This window comes from Phalangium opilio, unplaced genomic scaffold (assembly GCF_054372755.1).
Source record: "Phalangium opilio isolate 3A_F unplaced genomic scaffold, DU_Popi_V2 ptg000061l_1, whole genome shotgun sequence".
In the NCBI taxonomy this organism is placed as follows: Eukaryota; Metazoa; Arthropoda; class Arachnida; order Opiliones; family Phalangiidae; genus Phalangium; species Phalangium opilio.
The window spans coordinates 7617423-7637657 of NW_028324178.1; the positions used below are offsets into that span (position 1 = coordinate 7617423).

General features: G+C 33.3%; 2 long non-coding RNA genes across 3 annotated transcripts; both read left to right on the forward strand.

The window, feature by feature from the left end:
- Positions 1 to 6556: 6556 nt before the first annotated feature.
- LOC149664250 (uncharacterized) lies at positions 6557 to 8420 on the forward strand. 2 transcript variants are annotated; one of them, XR_016368359.1, is made up of 4 exons: positions 6557 to 6834; positions 7012 to 7130; positions 7276 to 7416; positions 7956 to 8420. It is a non-coding gene; the product is annotated as an uncharacterized LOC149664250 (long non-coding RNA). The 2 variants fall into 2 exon arrangements; XR_016368358.1 differs by having other exon boundaries at positions 7012 to 7416.
- An 11234-nt stretch (positions 8421 to 19654) lies between these two features.
- LOC149664251 (uncharacterized) lies at positions 19655 to 20084 on the forward strand. The gene is made up of 2 exons (XR_016368367.1): positions 19655 to 19687; positions 19766 to 20084. It is a non-coding gene; the product is annotated as an uncharacterized LOC149664251 (long non-coding RNA).
- Positions 20085 to 20235: the final 151 nt, after the last annotated feature.

Sequence of the window (20235 nt, forward strand, 5' to 3'; positions counted from 1 at the left end):
AAATTAGCTCAAAACTTAAGTGTTAAGCCTTTAAAAGGTCCGATTACCTAAATTTCATTATAATAATCAATATTTAAACTATAAAACTAAGATATACATGAAATTAGAAAATGTGTGTTTAAAAGACCCCACTTGTCTGTTGAAATGACGGTGAAGGTCCCCACTTGTAAATTTATCGAGTGTGAAAAATGAAATTGAAATACTTGATGGAACCATATAGGCTTTGACACTAATTCAAAACCTAATAATTTATACACAAATGTCCCCAGATATAAGGTTGGAAGACGGTTTAGGTCCCCACTTGTAAACCTGAAATTAGCTCAAAACTTAAGTGTTAATCCTTTAAAAGGTCCGATTACCTAAATTTCATTATAATAATCAATATTTAAACTATAAAATTATAATATACATGAAATTTGATAATGTGTGTTTAAAAGACCCCACTTGTCTGTTGAAATGACGGTGAAGGTCCCCACTTGTAAATTTATCGAGTGTGAAAAATGAAATTGAAATACCTGATGGAACCATATAGGCTTCGACACTAATTCAAAATCTAATAATTTATACACAAATGTCCCCAGATATAAGGTTGGAAGACGGTTTAGGTCCCCACTTGTAAACCTGAAATTAGCTCAAAACTTAAGTGTTAAGCTAAAAATAGGACTGATTATTTAAATTTCATTCTGATAATCAATATTTTAGCTATAAAATTATAATATACATGAAATTTGAAAATTTTGATTAAAAGACCCCACGTATCTGTTGAAATGACGGTGAAGGTCCCCACTTGTAAATTTATCGAGTGTGAAAAATGAAATTGAAATACCTGATGGAACCATAACGAAATCACAAAATCGGTAACGAAATAACAGAATGAAAAAATTAGTAAAAAAATCACAAAATCAGTAAAGAATTCGCGAAGTCCATTACAAAATTCACGAAATCCAAGAAAAAGTCTCAGAATCCAAGGAAATCACAGGAAATATCTCAAAATCTAACAAAATCCGTGGGATTTTATCGAATCTTGAAATGAAACAAAATCCGACTAAATCAAACGATACCCGAAGAAATCAAATTGAATTTCGAAATCCCGGACATTTTATCCAAAACGTCCGACCCCTCGCTCTACTCCTTATCTCCGACGGCAGCTGATGCGATATATACACTGTTCCAGCTTCGGTTGTCAGTACGCGCAATGCTAGGTCGCTATGTGAGGTAGGTTTTTGCGTACTGCCAACAGAAGAAAGCAATACTAATATTTAGGATTTTAAAACGCGATATTCTGTATAGATAGTTTTCACACATGGAGGATTCATACCATTTACACAAGGAGGTAAAAGCAGACGGGTTTTTGTCCGCCAGATAGCCCGGTCTCCTGGTGTAAATGGTATGAATTCTCCATGTGTGAAAACTATCTATACTGAAAAAAATATTTGTTCGTCGTTACATAGAGACCTAGTTTGGCTTGTGCTGAAAACCAATGCTGGAACAGAGTATATATCGAATAATCATAATAAGTTGCCATAGAACGGTTTAAAAATTTATTTACAAAAAACCTTCCTCGCCATTCAAATCAATAAAACCACAGGAAAAAATGAATCTAATCTATCAAACAACAAAATAAATCCTCCTCTCGCAAAGACTTAATAACTCATATTTTTACACAAAAAACTTCTTCTGTTATCAACAAATGTTTAGCCATTAAAACCAAAAAATAAAAATATTAAGAATGGTGAAAATCGAGCTTCCTCAACTTAAACTCCATAAATTAAAACTTAAAAAGTATATACAACCAGGGCCGGAAATAAGCACAGGACACTGGACATTGTCCAATAAAATTTTAAAATGTCCCATAACTTTTTAAAAAACTAAGGGGGTCACTGGACATTTTGACCAATAAATTTTCCGAAGTTTTGATAGCTTGACTATGAAGATGCGACACTATTTTAGCACACTCCAGTGGACAATGTCCAATAAATTTTTTAGTCAAATGGAGGGTCACTGGACACATGTCCTATAAGATTTTTTTCTTATTTCCGGCCCTGTATACAACCCAAGGTTTACTCGTTCAGCACACGCAAAGTGAATTTGTTTACATTAGGATTCGGTGCCAATAGGGAATCTCAGAGCATGATTCTAGCTATGTCAATATCAGGTTAATGTCAATATACATTATGCATGACGTCACGAGTGACGACTTCTACACCTGCCCCCATTAATTGACGCAGAAAGACCCAGAACACGGCTGTTAAAGATTCCAAGCAGATGAAATCTATGAATTCCTCCCCAAATATTTGAGGAGAATTCTTAACAAACACTTCGATTTTGAATTTGTGTCAAACCCTATAAGATTGTTTTAGGTATTTCAACAGACGAGTGGGGTCTATTAAACACACTTTTTCTAATTTCATGTATATTATAATTTCATAGTTAAAATATTGATTATTATAATGAAATTTAGGTATTTGACCTATCTCTAGCTTAACACTTAAGTGTTGAGCTAATTTCAGGTTTACAAGTGGGGACCTTAACCGTCTTCCTACCTTATATCTTTGGACATTTGTGTATAAATTATTAGATTTTGAATTAGTGTCAAAACCTATATGGTTTCATCAAGTATTTCAATTTCATTTTTCACACTCTAAAAATTTACAAGTGGGGACCTTCACTGTCATTTTAACAGACAAGTGGGGGTCTTTCAAACACACATTTTCAAATTTCATGTATATTTTAGTTTTATAGCTAAAATATTGATTATCAGAATGAAATTTAAGTAATCAGTCCTGTTTCTAGCTTTACACTTAAGTTTTGAGCTAATTTCAGGTTTACAAGTGGGGACCTAAACCGTCTTCCTACCTTATATCTGGGGACATTTGTGTATAAATTTTTAGATTTTGAGTTAGTGTCAAAGCCCATATGGTTACATCAAGTATTTCAAGATAGTTTTTCACACTTGATAAATTTACAAGTGGGGACCTTGGCTGTCATTTCAACTGACAAGTGGGGTCTTTTAAACACACATTTTCAAATTTCATGTATATTATAATTTTATAGAAAAAATATTGATTATCAGAATGAAATTTAAGTAATCAGTCCTGTTTCTAGCTTAACACTTAAGTTTTGAGCTAATTTCAGGTTTACAAGTGGGAACCTAAACCGTCTTCCTACCTTATATCTGGGGACATTTGTGTATAAATTTTTAGATTTTGAATTAGTGTCAAAGCCCATATGGTTACATCAAGTATTTCAAGATAATTTTTCACACTTGATAAATTTACAAGTGGGGACCTTGGCTGTCATTTCAACTGACAAGTGGGGTCTTTTAAACACACATTTTCAAATTTCATGTATATTTAATTTTATAGTTAAAATATTGATTATTTTAATGAAATTTTGGTAATCAGTCCTATTTCTAACTTAACACTTAAGTTTTGAGCTAATTTCAGGTTTACAAGTGGGGACCTAAACCCTCTTCCTACCTTATATCTGGGGACATTTGTGTATAAACTATTAGATTTTGAATTAGTGTCAAAGCCTATATGGTTCCATCAAGTATTTCAATTTCATTTTTCACACTTGATAAATTTACAAGTGGGGACCTTGGCTGTCATTTCAACAGACAAGTGGGGTCTTTATACACACATTTTCTAATTACATGTATATTACACTTTTGTAATTAAAATATAGATTATTATGATGAAATTTTAGAAATAGGATCTTTACGGTTCCTTCAAATATTTGAAGATATTTTTTTAAACTCGAAAATTTTACAAGTGGGGACCTTCGCTGTCATTTCAACGGACAAGTGGGGTCGTTAAAATACATGTTTTCAAAATTTATTTTAATTCACTTTTTTTAATTAAAATATTGATAATTATGATGAAATTTACATTATATGTAACGTTAGTCCCATTTTAAAATGTGGGGAACTTGGCCATCTTTTTAATGTACATCTGGGGACATACAGTTTTTTAAATCGAGTTAATGTTTAAACGAAGTTAATTTAATGACGCCTAAAGAATTAGGAAAAGTAGTTTTCGTACGTCAAGTGTAATTAAATTATGAAAAAATCACCGTTCGGTCTGTGAGATACAAGATTTTATATTGTTATCGCTGAATAATGTATATTTTGTATTTCTAAAGTAGCGACATCTATCTGTGCTTATTGTAATGAAAACCCATTTTTGTGCCCCCACATGTACGCCGAAGAGACCATATGGTCCTCATTTCGTACAACTGGGTACCCGGGTGTGTGAAAACATTTGGCGACATCTCTCGGATATGTGTTAATTTCCATGGTCCCCACTTGTAATGTGAAAAGACCAAGTACCTTACAAGTGGGGACTTTTTTAAAAAAATTAATTTGGGCTCTAATGAGTCTAATTATATCATTTATCTAATTTATTACATGTGAGGACTTTAAAATGTCCCCACATGTAAGTCGGGTCCCCACTATGTGGGTGAAAAGATTGTCAGAATCCCCACTTGTCAATCGTATGCAGACGCCCACACAAACACACCCACACACACACAGACACGGCCGTTACAGAACCTCTCCTGGACTACGTCACACGGAGAGGTAAAAAATGTAATTAAGGGAGCATATCAGATGAAATACTTTTTAGATTAGATATTTATCTGATGACGTCATTGGAATAGAGCAGATAAGATAAAGAATTAGATAGTCGTCTGATAATTTTTTGTAATCAGTTTTTTTTGTATCGTTTATGGAAGTAGTTAGTTGTGCTCGAGACACCGTGCTGGATCGATTATGAATTAAGATTTATGAATAATTATTTACGTTTAACACTAATTTATTAATACTAATTTAAGTTATAAATAAAGATCATTACAAAAAGACGGTTTCGTTTATTGCTCCAGAACAATAATTTTAACACATCTTGGTTTCATTTTTGAAATTTTTTTAATTAGTTCAATCATGAACTGCGCCTGAGTTGAATCAGCTTCAATGGCTGCCTTTCGGATTATTTTAAGTTTTACATGAATGTCATCCTTTTTCCATTCGTCCAATTCTTCTCTCAACCGGTCGATTTCTTCTTGTTGGATCTTTTTCTCTTCGGCTTGTTTGCTAATTTTCCTATTGAGCCTCCAAACAGTCGACTTTAAATTCTTTATGGTTCGCCTGAGCTGCACTAATGGGTCCTCTTGAGGCTTATTTATTTCAGTGGTGCCAAAAGTGGATGAAGGGGTGGAACCAGTTTTTATTAAATCTTCCGTTATTAAATCTTCCGTTTCTAAATTAATTTCTTCGTCTCTATCTTCAAGATCAAAATTTGGATATAGGCGACGGCCAGATTCGCTTGTAGTTGGGACATCTAAGTTGTTGGTGGATTGGCAATCAGAATTTGGATTATTGTCAATGTTATCCAAAATTTCAACATCCGTTAAAGAATTTATAGGTTGGTCTTGATCCAATGGAATATTTTCAAGGTGTGACTTTTTAGCCGGAGTAGCTTTTGCCACCCGATTTTTCCTCTTAGGTGCAACTTTTTTAATCATGTACGAAGGATATAATGGAAAAACTGAAGGAATAACACCTTTTTTAGCCTTCTTGTGCTAAGTCCTGAAATTGAAAACATTTGAATTAGTTTTAAAATTTAAACGTTACATTTTGTATCATTAAAATGTAATTAAATACCTTCTTGATAATCAGCTTCTATGAAATGTTTATTACAAACATGAGATGCGCTAGAATTAAAATTTGGCTGAATATCTTTTCTGGCAATGGCTTTTAACCATGAATCGTAAAGTATTGGATCTTGCGGAAATTCATGAAATGATAACTCAGTTTTATTTCTGGAATTTGGTTTTCAAAACGGTACCCAGCATTTTTTCACCATTTTTGCTAAAGTTTATACTACTATATGTAAATAAAACTGTTTGATATTGAAAGAAGACGAACAATTGGCTTTCGAGTATTTTATTTCAAGTTTCGATAGGCCTATTAACAATTCAAAATTGGCGCAAAAACGCATAATTTACATTCGCGCCAAAAAAATTCGGGAAACAGATTTTCAATTTCAAATAAGGCGGGTGCAGATGCAACCAAGGCTTAGGCTTCTAGCCGCGAAATTCGAGTTTATCCGCTTTGAATGTTTCGATAACGATTGCAGCAAAACTAATGGACGGAAAATTATGAAATTAGTTTCAAAAGATAGCTCTTACTTGATTTTATAATATATGTAAAAAGTAGATTCCTAAAACATCTAAAAAATATAGAAAAATCCGACGAAAAAGTGCAGTTTTAAGGCATAGTTTCCCCATAGTAATGTATTAAGACGTTTGTCCCGGATGCGAGCGCCCCCTACCCGAGAATTGCCGCACTAGCTGGATTTCGCTACTTTTCCATTAACATAGGGCGCCCACGAAATCGGACGGCCTTACAGGCGACGGAGGAGATGATCTAAGTTGGCCGTGCTTTGGCAATGCATTGCGACAGGAATAACGTGTTATCGGGGCTTTTCATCCCCATCATTCCGATTTCGAGTTTTTTAAGTAAACACCTATTTGGTGATTCCACCAGAACGAACTCTAGTTGAGGTATTCCAAGAGTCAGATATCGACCACAATGATCATTATCGAAATGCACTGCCAAAGGCTGGCTGTTCTTTAGGCGGGTTATACTCCCCAACTTCCTGTTTAAATAAATAAAAAAGATGGCTGCCTTCGAATCGAAGTAGCTCGTAGAATTAATTACAATGCAGTTTGAAGATTTTATATTTAATTCTATGCGACTAATGTTTTTCAGAACTATATGTTTCAACCTTTTATAGTTTAATTTATTCGTTTTAACGTCACCGAAGCGAGAGAAACGTAAGTATTTTGAATAACAATTGTTTTTCATGATAATCGACCAAGGCTTAGGATTGTTTTCCTTACTGTTTCGCGTTATTAAATACATATTTTGCATTTTTAATTAAGGGGAATCATTCTTAAATGCATAGTTCCATTGTTAATTTAATTAAAATTGAAAAAACTACATAATTTCAGATTTTTCTTAACTACGGAGCACTGAAAGCCGTTGCTTATTGCAGTTTCAACGAACATCAATAATATTACGAGTTAGTCATTACACCCCCCTTAAACAAGTCAAATTAACTCAAATAACGGTAAATAAACGTCATATTAATTGAAACTAATCTCATTTTACCCGAAACTCCCGTCAGAACCTACTAACCTTGCATGTTTTAAAAGATCTTCATCCCCGTTCCGTTTCCACTGAAATTTTGTAAATAATTGTTATTATTATTGAAGCATATTGGTAGCGGCAATATTTAACATGATTGATAGCCACCATTGTCATTATGACTTGATGATAGGGGGTGGGGCGCAAGCCTTTCGCCTCAAAATCGTCTCTCAATGGAGTAGGCTGTCTATTTAGCGCAAAGAGACACGGTAGGTTCCTATTTGATGATAGACCAAGCCCCGCCCATACCTTACCTTATGTAGTTGTAAATAGACTAAGCCCCGCCCATACCTTACCTTTTGTAGTTGTAAATAGACTAAGCCCCGCCCATACCTTACCTTATGTAGTTGTAAATAGACCAAGCCCCGCCCATGCCTTCTGTAGTTTTAAATGCACCACGCCCCAGGATTTCAACCCTCTTTAATTGGAAATGATGAAGCTCAATTAGTACTATGGTGGGCTTTATCTAGTTCAAGGACGCATGGGAGGTTCTTGTTTTCTGTTACACGATGAAGCCCCGCCCATAGCTTCTAGACCACGGCCCTAGATTGCCAGCCACTTTAATTGGAAACTATGAAGCGTTGTTAACGATTATTGTTTAAAAATTCCCTATTTCCCTCTTAAAGGGACACGAAATTGATTATGACACAGTCAATTAGAATAACGTCACAGACTTTTGCGAAATCATTATACTCATTTAATTCCAATTCTTGTTCTAAAGACTAAAATTGCAACCTCAAATTTTCAGAAAAGTTGCCAACTTATTGCGTTTCTCATCATTGGTATATTGCAAAAGAGACCCGAGCGTAGTTGAAGCAACACTCTAGACGAAGCTGAAAACTCTTTGAAAGGATGTAACGAGGTCGAAAAGGTTGGTATTTAAAGGGACACGAAATCGAATAAGAATTAATGTTGAAATGTTGGGAATTAATCGTAATGAAAAAGAAGCAAATCATATTTTATTTCACGCAGTTTTGTTTTTGCAAAGAAGGCTTCTCCGGTGAATTAGAATTATTTGAAATATGTCACAGACACCACGTGACTCCAAGATACAAAGACTACCCAAGGAATGAGATGGACAACATAGTCCTTGTTATTCACGAGATTGCAACGCCGATTCTCCGAAGTATTAGTTTTTCGAAATAAAACTAACCAAGCTTCTTTGAACCAAGACTTTCTTTGGTCACGTCCTTATCATTGTTTTCAACTCGCTGATGCCAGTAGTATAGGGCTACACTTCGTACCTCCGTAGGTGTAGAATGTAGGTGTAGAGTGTAGGTGTAGAATGTCAAGGTCACAGTGTCAATGCCCTCTCGCCACGCCCCCTTGGGAAACTCGCGCGCGCCCCCTGGAAAACTCCCGCGCGCCCCCTGGTGGCTGCGCGCCCCCTCGCGGGAAAACTCGCGCGCGCCCCCTGGCGGCTGCGCCCCCTCGCGGGAAAACTTGCGCGCGCCCCCTCGCGGGAAAACTCGCGCGCCCCCTCGCGGGAAAACCCTGCGCGGGAATCTGGCAGACCTGTCTCTTCTACAACTGTCTCTGTGACGTCATTGGCGGGAAAATCTACAACTGTATCTATGACGTCATTGGCGGGAAAACACCGTGCGCCGCCTATTGGGAAACTCCTCCCTTCTACAACTGTATCTGTGACGTCATTTGAAGAATTGTATTTGTGACGTCATTGATAAGAGACGAGAATGGATAGCTTTAAACGTACATTGCCAAGGGTTAATGTCTGTTGGAAGTTGCGCAATCCATTGTAATTTTTAGTTTGACTCAAAATTTCAACCTTTTTTCAAGGAGTTTATTTTGATTATGGTATTGTTTTAATTAAAAGGTGCACGTAAAAGCGTAATTAATATATAAGAAAATCATCTTAGACGTAATAGTAGAAAGCGTAATTAACCTCTGAAAATCAAAGTGTTACTGGTGTGTTAGCGTCTATTTGTAAGCCTTGGTTAAATTCTGCCTATAATAATCCAACAATTGTGACGTCATTCGAAGAGTTGTTGTATCGCGTAACGTATATTAAGGGGTGGCGGTAGTATAGACGAGAATGGATAGCTTTAAACGTACATTGCCAAGGGTTAATGTCTGTTGGAAGTTGCGCAATCCATTGTAATTTTAAGTTTGACTCAAAATTTCAACCTTTTTTCAAGGAGTTTATTTTGATTATGGTATAGTTTTAATTAAAAGGTGCACGTAAAAGCGTAATTAATATATAAGAAAATCATCTTAGACGTAATAGTAGAAAGCGTAATTAACCTCTGAAAATCAAAGTGTTACTGGTGTGTTAGCGTCTATTTGTAAGCCTTGGTTAAATTCTGCCTATAATAATCCAACAATTGTGACGTCATTCGAAGAGTTGTTGTATCGCGTAACGTATATTAAGGGGTGGCGGTAGTATAGACGAGAATGGATAGCTTTAAACGTACATTGCCAAGGGTTAATGTCTGTTGGAAGTTGCGCAATCCATTGTAATTTTTAGTTTGACTCAAAATTTCAACCTTTTTTCAAGGAGTTTATTTTGATTATGGTATTGTTTTAATTAAAAGGTACACGTAAAAGCGTAATTAATATATAAGAAAATCATCTTAGACGTAATAGTAGAAAGCGTAATTAACCTCTGAAAATCAAAGTGTTACTGGTGTGTTAGCGTCTATTTGTAAGCCTTGGTTAAATTCTGCCTATAATAATCCAACAATTGTGACGTCATTCGAAGAGTTGTTGTATCGCGTAACGTATATTAAGGGGTAGCGGTAGTATAGACGAGAATGGATAGCTTTAAACGTACATTGCCAAGGGTTAATGTCTGTTGGAAGTTGCGCAATCCATTGTAATTTTTAGTTTGACTCAAAATTTCAACCTTTTTTCAAGGAGTTTATTTTGATTATGGTATTGTTTTAATTAAAAGGTACACGTAAAAGCGTAATTAATATATAAGAAAATCATCTTAGACGTAATAGTAGAAAGCGTAATTAACCTCTGAAAATCAAAGTGTTACTGGTGTGTTAGCGTCTATTTGTAAGCCTTGGTTAAATTCTGCCTATAATAATCCAACAATTGTGACGTCATTCGAAGAGTTGTTGTATCGCGTAACGTATATTAAGGGGTGGCGGTAAAGTTTTATCATTGCTAAATGAAAATGTGTCAGGTTCATAACGATACAGTAGAGGTTTGGGTCGGTAATGGCTTACTGGAAAAGGACTGATACGGGTGTAGAGTTATACTTACAAAGATTTGACAGCTCAAACGGAATCAAATACCAGTACTTAGTTTCAAAATACAATCACAGAAAAGTAAGCGTGTGTAAATACTCTCCTTTCAAATCATTCGTATTCAAAACAATTCACATCTAATTTTTCTATTAGTATCGTACTAAAGTCAACGTTAGAGGCAGAGACTACCCCGTTTACAGGCCAACACCAAACGCCAGGACTCGTCCTAACGTGTCTAAACCTAACCTACCTCCAAGTTATAACGTTATTACGTAAGGTGGCGAGAAGAAATTCCACCACAGAGTTTGTATTAGTCTTAGACGTCGATATGATGTCCAACTATAACCTCCACGAAATGTTCCTGGAGTATGCCTGAGAAAATAGGCTCTTTCTCGAATCTCGAAAAGATGATAAAACTGTTTACGTTGTACCCGCATTCGAAATGAAAGAAATAGCCCAAATACCCAAGGATAAAACGGACAACGTTTGGAAATGATGGGCGCCCACCTCTTTTACATTGAGCTTTGTTGGAAATGTCAGAAACATATTGACTACGAAGCCTGGTATAGAGAACCAATGACTAATAAGTTAGCTGTCATTTTTGAAGTCTTGTGGAGAGATCCTTGGGAACCTTCTTCTTCAGCAGAAATTCAGCGCCTTATCATGATGAAAGGTTTAGACAATGACTTTAATTTAAAAGTCAAGTAAGACCAAGATACCACCGTGTGTAGAAAGAAGAAACCATCGATAACTAACCCATTGATTGATATCTTTGTAGGTTTGCGAATTACACGTTGTAAGATACTAATTTTCAGTTTTAAATAACGCTTTTTGTCATCCATTATGGCCTGAAAATGGCCAACTCATTCCATAAAGAAAAGGATACCGATCAAGAAAAGAGCCGTATCTTATTTCGACAGTTCAAAACTGAACTAAAGGAAAAATATCCAGACTCCTCCAGGAAGTGCTACTGATCTCGAAGCTTCCATTTACATGAAAAAAAAGAAGTAATTTATCAGGTTAGTTTTAAAGAGTAAGTAAAAAGAAAATCAAATCTACCTTCCATTGTGTATAAAAACACTGGTCCCGGAAGCTTTGGAACAGATTTTGGCTGTTATGAAAAAACTGTCTCCATTGAGGAACTCTATTTAGATAATATAGGAGTTAAATGGTGTATATTCGTACAAGTTATTCTTATAATGACGTTATTTAATGTAAAGATTTGTATTTTAAAATAGGGATTTTGCTCATAAACTTGCATTGGTTTTGATAAGTAATCCAAATGTACCTTTTCATACTTTGGACCTATCAAATAACCTAAAAGAAGATAAAGGTAATATATTTACTAACGAAAAAAGAAATATCAAAGACAAATAACAACAATAGCTCTTCATTGTATTTCTTAATGAAATATCTCTTGTCAATTAATTGTAAAGAAAAACAGAAAATAAATGTTACCAATAAACATTGTGGTGAACTTTTTATGAGGATATTATTTCTGCATTTTTCATAATAGCGCTGAACTGCCTATCTGTACGAGGTTGAATTCAGGGTTCGTACAAACCTGGGAAACTGGGAAAACTAAGGCAAATAAATAACTTTCAAAAATTCAGTGTTTTTTCTTCTTGGCGGTCTAGTGTAAACATGTTGTACTGTGCTTTGGTGTGTTTTATTGTAGTTTTGTTGTGGTATAGTGTAGTTTTAGAGTGTTTTATTGTACTTTTATTGTGTTTTATTGTAGTTTTATTGTACCTTAGTGTATTTTTTTGTGTTTTACTGTGTTTTATTGTAGTTTTTTTGTATTTTATTGTAGTTTTATTGTACTTTTAGTGTATTTTATTGTGTTTTATTGTACCTTAGTGTATTTTATTATGGTATAGTGTAGTTTTAGAGAGTTTTATTGTACTTTTATTGTACTTTTAGTGTGTTTTACTGTGTTTTGATTTGGTTTTATTGCGTTTTACTGTGTTATGGTGTGTTTTTATTGTAATTTTAGTGTATTTCAGTGTATTTTGTTGTAATTTAAGTTATTTGTCATAAATTCACAAAGTTTCTGTAAGACTCAATATCATATTGAACATAATAATACGTGGAACAAAGTATTTAGTTTATTATTAGTTTATTTAGTTTATTATTATTATTAGTTTATTTAGTTTATTATTATTATTAGTTTATTTAGTTTATTATTATTATTAGTTTATTTAGTTCATTATTAGTTTATTATTATTAGTTTATTTAGTTTATTATTATTATTTATATATATTATGCATTTATAACATTAAAGTAAAACGAAATAAATTTCCTTACCTACATCCCCAATATAACTCCAAAATTATTATGATATTTTTCGTTTGAATCAACTAACCATTCCACGAACATCTGTCACGACAAAACGGAAACAGTAGGTGTACCATTTTTGAACGCTTTTCTCCCAATACCAGTTCAGTATAAATCTCTTCAACTAGAAAGTGTATTTTATTGTCCTTTTCGTGTATTTTATTATGGTATAGTGTACTTTTAGTGTGTTTTATTGTACTTTTAGTGTATTTTATTGTGTTTTACTGTATTTTAATGTAGTTTTATTGTACTTTTAGTGTTTTATTTTACTTTTAGTGTATTTTATTGTGTTTTACTGTATTTTATTGTAGTTTTATTGTGTTTTACTGTATTTTATTGTAGTTTTATTGTACCTTAGTGTATTTTATTGTACTTTTATTGTATTTTATTATGGTATAGTGTATTTTATTGTGTTTTACTGTATTTTATTGTAGTTTTATTGTACTTTTAGTGTATATTATTATGGTATAGTGTACTTTTAGTGTGTTTTATTGTACTTTTTGTGTATTTTATTGTGTTTTACTGTATTTTATTGTAGTTTTATTGCAATTTTAGTGTATTCTATTGTGTTTAACTGTGTTTTGTTGTAGGTTTATTGTACCTTAATGTATTTTATTATGGTATAGTGTACTTTTAGTGTATTTTATTGTACTTTTATTGTATTTTATTATGGTATAGTGTATTTTATTGTGTTTTACTGTATTTTATTGTAGTTTTATTGTAATTTTAGTGTATTCTATTGTGTTTTACTGTGTTTTGTTGTAGTTTTATTGTACCTTAATGTACTTTATTGTAATTTTTGTGTATTTTATTATGGTATAGTTTAGTTTTAGAGTGTTTTATTGTACTTTTAGTGTATTTTATTGTATTTTACTGTGTTTTATTGTAGTTTTATTGTACTTTTAGTGTATTTTATTATGGTATAGTGTACTTTTAGAGTGTTTAATTGTACTTTTAGTGTATTTTATTGTGTTTTACTGTGTTTTACTGTAGTTTTATTGTACCTTAGTGTAGTTTTAGGTTTTCGTGACACCTTAAGCAATATGGTTTTTGTTGGGGCATGCAAAAACATTTTCTAATTTAAAATAGTCTTTTACAACGTGATTACCGTGACACCAATCGGGAATATTGTGCGGTAATTGTGAGGGGCGCGTCATAACATAACTGTACTGTAGAAATGAAAGTTTATAATGCGCTTTAACTCGAAAACCTCTTGTGCCGAAAGATAGTTTAAAATGTTTGAATCGAGACACTCACCGGTTGCAGCGAGTGATTCTTCCAGTTCAGTAGCGATATGAGTTGGTAAACAACCCGAATAAAGATCATGCCGAGAAGCGAGTTCATACTCGTATAGTATATTAAAAGTTTCGCGCGACGCTTCTTTAGCCAAGGTAAAAAGAGAAGGTATATTCGATAAAGACATGACTAACAGTTGTTTTTATAAAGCAAAGGCAAGGTTGGTTGATGTCAAAGATAATTTGAAATAAACGTATGACGTCAAGGTTATCCGTGATAAAAATATATTTTTATCACGGTATAGGCGCTATATTATTCACCTTCAGGTATAACGAAGCCTCGGATCCTAGCTAGCTTAATAGTATTTTATGGAACGAAGTCTATAACCAACAACTGTTAAAGGAGCAAAATATAACACGGTATAGGCGCTATATTATTCACCTTGAGGTATAGAGAACCAACCTATTCGTTATACGTATATTTCAAATTATCTTTGACGCCAACTAACCTTGTTTTCGCTTTATAAAAACACCTGTTAGTTATAACGGAGCAAAATATAACACGGTATAGGCGCTATATTATTCACCTTCAGGTATAACGAAGTCTCGGATCCTAGCTAGCTTAATAGTATTTTATGGAACGAAGTCTATAACCAGCAGCTGTTGGAAGAATCACTCGCTGCAACCGGTGAGTGTCTCGATTCAAACATTTTAAACTATCTTTCGGCACAAGAGGTTTTCGAGTTAAAGCGCATTATAAACTTTCATTTCTACAGTACAATTATGTTATGACGCGCCCCTCACAATTACCGCACAATATTCCCGATTGGTGTCACGGTAATCACGTTGTAAAAGACTATTTTAAATTAGAAAATGTTTTTGCATGCCCCAACAAAAACCATATTGCTTAAGGTGTCACGAAAACCTAAAACTACACTAAGGTACAATAAAACTACAGTAAAACACAGTAAAACACAATAAAATACACTAAAAGTACAATTAAACACTCTAAAAGTACACTATACCATAATAAAATACACTAAAAGTACAATAAAACTACAATAAAACACAGTAAAATACAATAAAATACACTAAAAGTACAATAAAACGCTCTAAAACTAAACTATACCATAATAAAATACACTAAAATTACAATAAAATACATTAAGGTACAATAAAACTACAACAAAACACAGTAAAACACAATAGAATACACTAAAATTACAATAAAACTACAATAAAATACAGTAAAACACAATAAAATACACTATACCATAATAAAATACAATAAAAGTACAATAAAATACACTAAAAGTACACTATACCATAATAAAATACATTAAGGTACAATAAAACTACAACAAAACACAGTTAAACACAATAGAATACACTAAAATTGCAATAAAACTACAATAAAATACAGTAAAACACAATAAAATACACAAAAAGTACAATAAAACACACTAAAAGTACACTATACCATAATAATATACACTAAAAGTACAATAAAACTACAATAAAATACAGTAAAACACAATAAAATACACTATACCATAATAAAATACAATAAAAGTACAATAAAATACACTAAGGTACAATAAAACTACAATAAAATACAGTAAAACACAATAAAACTACAATAAAATACAGTAAAACACAATAAAATACACTAAAAGTAAAATAAAACACTAAAACTACACAAAGGTACAATAAAACTATAATAAAACACAGTAAAACACAATAAAATACACTAAAAGTACAATAAAACTACATTAAAATACAGTAAAACACAATAAAATACACTAAAAGTACAATAAAACACACTAAAAGTACACTATACCATAATAAAATACACGAAAAGGACAATAAAATACACTTTCTAGTTGAAGAGATTTATACTGAACTGGTATTGGGAGAAAAGCGTTCAAAAATGGTACACCTACTGTTTCCGTTTTGTCGTGACAGATGTTCGTGGAATGGTTAGTTGATTCAAACGAAAAATATCATAATAATTTTGGAGTTATATTGGGGATGTAGGTAAGGAAATTTATTTCGTTTTACTTTAATGTTATAAATGCATAATATATATAAATAATAATAATAAACTAAATAAACTAATAATAATAAACTAATAATGAACTAAATAAACTAATAATAATAATAAACTAAATAATAATAATAAACTAAATAATAATAATAAACTAAATAAACTAATAATAATAATAAACTAATAATAATAATAAACTAAATAAACTAATAATAAACTAAATACTTTGTTCCACGTAATATTATGTTCAATATGATATTGAGTCTTACAGAAACTTTGTGAATTTATGACAAATAACTTAAATTACAACAAAATACACTGAAATACACTAAAATTACAATAAAAACACACCATAACACAGTAAAACGCAATAAAACCAAATCAAAACACAGTAAAACACACTAAAAGTACAATAAAAGTACAATAAAACTCTCTAAAACTACACTATACCATAATAAAATACACTAAGGTACAATAAAACACAATAAAATACACTAAAAGTACAATAAAACTACAATAAAATACAAAAAAACTACAATAAAACACAGTAAAACACAAAAAAATACACTAAGGTACAATAAAACTACAATAAAACACAATAAAAGTACAATAAAACACTCTAAAACTACACTATACCACAACAAAACTACAATAAAACACACCAAAGCACAGTACAACATGTTTACACTAGACCGCCAAGAAGAAAAAACACTGAATTTTTGAAAGTTATTTATTTGCCTTAGTTTTCCCAGTTTCCCAGGTTTGTACGAACCCTGAATTCAACCTCGTACAGATAGGCAGTTCAGCGCTATTATGAAAAATGCAGAAATAATATCCTCATAAAAAGTTCACCACAATGTTTATTGGTAACATTTATTTTCTGTTTTTCTTTACAATTAATTGACAAGAGATATTTCATTAAGAAATACAATGAAGAGCTATTGTTGTTATTTGTCTTTGATATTTCTTTTTTCGTTAGTAAATATATTACCTTTATCTTCTTTTAGGTTATTTGATAGGTCCAAAGTATGAAAAGGTACATTTGGATTACTTATCAAAACCAATGCAAGTTTATGAGCAAAATCCCTATTTTAAAATACAAATCTTTACATTAAATAACGTCATTATAAGAATAACTTGTACGAATATACACCATTTAACTCCTATATTATCTAAATAGAGTTCCTCAATGGAGACAGTTTTTTCATAACAGCCAAAATCTGTTCCAAAGCTTCCGGGACCAGTGTTTTTATACACAATGGAAGGTAGATTTGATTTTCTTTTTACTTACTCTTTAAAACTAACCTGATAAATTACTTCTTTTTTTTCATGTAAATGGAAGCTTCGAGATCAGTAGCACTTCCTGGAGGAGTCTGGATATTTTTCCTTTAGTTCAGTTTTGAACTGTCGAAATAAGATACGGCTCTTTTCTTGATCGGTATCCTTTTCTTTATGGAATGAGTTGGCCATTTTCAGGCCATAATGGATGACAAAAAGCGTTATTTAAAACTGAAAATTAGTATCTTACAACGTGTAATTCGCAAACCTACAAAGATATCAATCAATGGGTTAGTTATCGATGGTTTCTTCTTTCTACACACGGTGGTATCTTGGTCTTACTTGACTTTTAAATTAAAGTCATTGTCTAAACCTTTCATCATGATAAGGCGCTGAATTTCTGCTGAAGAAGAAGGTTCCCAAGGATCTCTCCACAAGACTTCAAAAATGACAGCTAACTTATTAGTCATTGGTTCTCTATACCAGGCTTCGTAGTCAATATGTTTCTGACATTTCCAACAAAGCTCGATGTAAAAGAGGTGGGCGCCCATCATTTCCAAACGTTGTCAGTTTTTTCCTTGGGTATTTGGGCTATTTCTTTCATTTCGAATGCAGGTACAACGTAAACAGTTTTATCATCTTTTCGAGATTCGAGAAAGAGCCTATTTTCTCAGGCATACTCCAGGAACATTTCGTGGAGGTTATAGTTGGACATCATATCGACGTCTAAGACTAATACAAACTCTGTGGTGGAATTTCTTCTCGCCACCTTACGTAATAACGTTATAACTTGGAGGTAGGTTAGGTTTAGACACGTTAGGACGAGTCCTGGCGTTTGGTGTTGGCCTGTAAACGGGGTAGTCTCTGCCTCTAACGTTGACTTTAGTACGATACTAATAGAAAAATTAGATGTGAATTGTTTTGAATACGAATGATTTGAAAGGAGAGTATTTACACACGCTTACTTTTCTGTGATTGTATTTTGAAACTAAGTACTGGTATTTGATTCCGTTTGAGCTGTCAAATCTTTGTTCCTTTTGTAAGTATAACTCTACACCCGTATCAGTCCTTTTCCAGTAAGCCATTACCGACCCAAACCTCTACTGTATCGTTATGAACCTGACACATTTTCATTTAGCAATGATAAAACTTTACCGCCACCCCTTAATATACGTTACGCGATACAACAACTCTTCGAATGACGTCACAATTGTTGGATTATTATAGGCAGAATTTAACCAAGGCTTACAAATAGACGCTAACACACCAGTAACACTTTGATTTTCAGAGGTTAATTACGCTTTCTACTATTACGTCTAAGATGATTTTCTTATATATTAATTACGCTTTTACGTGTACCTTTTAATTAAAACAATACCATAATCAAAATAAACTCCTTGAAAAAAGGTTGAAATTTTGAGTCAAACTAAAAATTACAATGGATTGCGCAACTTCCAACAGACATTAACCCTTGGCAATGTACGTTTAAAGCTATCCATTCTCGTCTATACTACCGCTACCCCTTAATATACGTTACGCGATACAACAACTCTTCGAATGACGTCACAATTGTTGGATTATTATAGGCAGAATTTAACCAAGGCTTACAAATAGACGCTAACACACCAGTAACACTTTGATTTTCAGAGGTTAATTACGCTTTCTACTATTACGTCTAAGATGATTTTCTTATATATTAATTACGCTTTTACGTGTACCTTTTAATTAAAACAATACCATAATCAAAATAAACTCCTTGAAAAAAGGTTGAAATTTTGAGTCAAACTAAAAATTACAATGGATTGCGCAACTTCCAACAGACATTAACCCTTGGCAATGTACGTTTAAAGCTATCCATTCTCGTCTCTTATCAATGACGTCACAAATACAATTCTTCAAATGACGTCACAGATACAGTTGTAGAAGGGAGGAGTTTCCCAATAGGCGGCGCACGGTATTTTCCCGCCAATGACGTCATAGATACAGTTGTAGATTTTCCCGCCAATGACGTCATAGATACAGTTGTAGACAGGACTGCCAGATACCCGCGCAATGTTTTCCCGCGAGGGGGCGCGCGAGTTTTCCCGCGAGGGGGCGCAGCCGCCAGGGGGCGCGCGGGGGCCCGCGAGTTTTCCCGCGAGGGGGCGCGCAAGTTTTCCCGCCAGGGGGCGCGCGCGTGTTTTCCAGGGGGCGCGCGCGAGTTTTCCAGGGGGCGCGCGCGAGTTTCCCAAGGGGGCGTGGCGAGAGGGCATTGACACTGTGACCTTGACATTCTACACCTACACTCTACACCTACATTCTACACCTACGGAGGTACGAAGTGTAGCCCTATACTACTGATGCCTTCTTTTCAGACCATTTAATACAAGTACGGTGAGGTTTTTATTATTTTTAAAGTGTACATAATAGCTTAACCGTTAATTTGAATATTCTTAAATTATTTCAGGTTTCCTTTTACAAAGGGTTTCACCGCAACACGATCCCAACCAGAAAATATGGGATATCCAGTTTTACCCACTAATCTTGAGATTGATAAAAATTTATGGAACATTAATCGTTATTTTAATTGTGTTTGTTTCAACCCCGATATTATGAGCCTGATTAAATGAATTTATTATTAGATTAAATTTAAAGAAATTTTAAAATCGTAGAAATTTTACGTTTTCTTGCAAAATAATGAATCTCAGTTTTCAATAAAATATTTAGAGTGAAAAGAGAACGTTGTAATTGTTTCGAGGTAATAAAAATCTTTAATTTCTAGGTAATTGAGGGATTTGCTTCATTTAATAATAAGAAATCAACATTAGCTACTTGGGGGAATTAGGCAACGGAAAAGGAGTCTGTGAATAGGAGACGTCTTCATGGGAGACATGGACGTCTCGTTGGTTATATCTATCAAAATAGCTAATATGAGAG